The sequence below is a fragment of the Penaeus monodon genome, chromosome 20 (genome assembly GCF_015228065.2).
Source record: "Penaeus monodon isolate SGIC_2016 chromosome 20, NSTDA_Pmon_1, whole genome shotgun sequence".
Classification (NCBI taxonomy): domain Eukaryota; kingdom Metazoa; phylum Arthropoda; class Malacostraca; order Decapoda; family Penaeidae; genus Penaeus; species Penaeus monodon.
Genome location: NC_051405.1, coordinates 39,756,939 through 39,757,172, shown reverse-complemented (window position 1 = coordinate 39,757,172; position 234 = coordinate 39,756,939).

The window sequence follows — 234 nt, the reverse complement described above, 5'->3', positions numbered from 1 at the left end:
CTCACTATGCAATGTTGCCATTATCATTAGGAACAACTGGTAAAGCACCTCAAAAAGAGACTACATTACAACTACACAGAAAAAAAGATAGGGCCTGTACTACCAATTCAATAACACAAGTACAAACTTGTTGATCCTCTAATACCATTAAAAAAAATAATTATGGACCAAAATGGAAATTGAAATATCTTTATTAGCCAGAAAAATACATCTATAATTCCAAAATCTCAATAC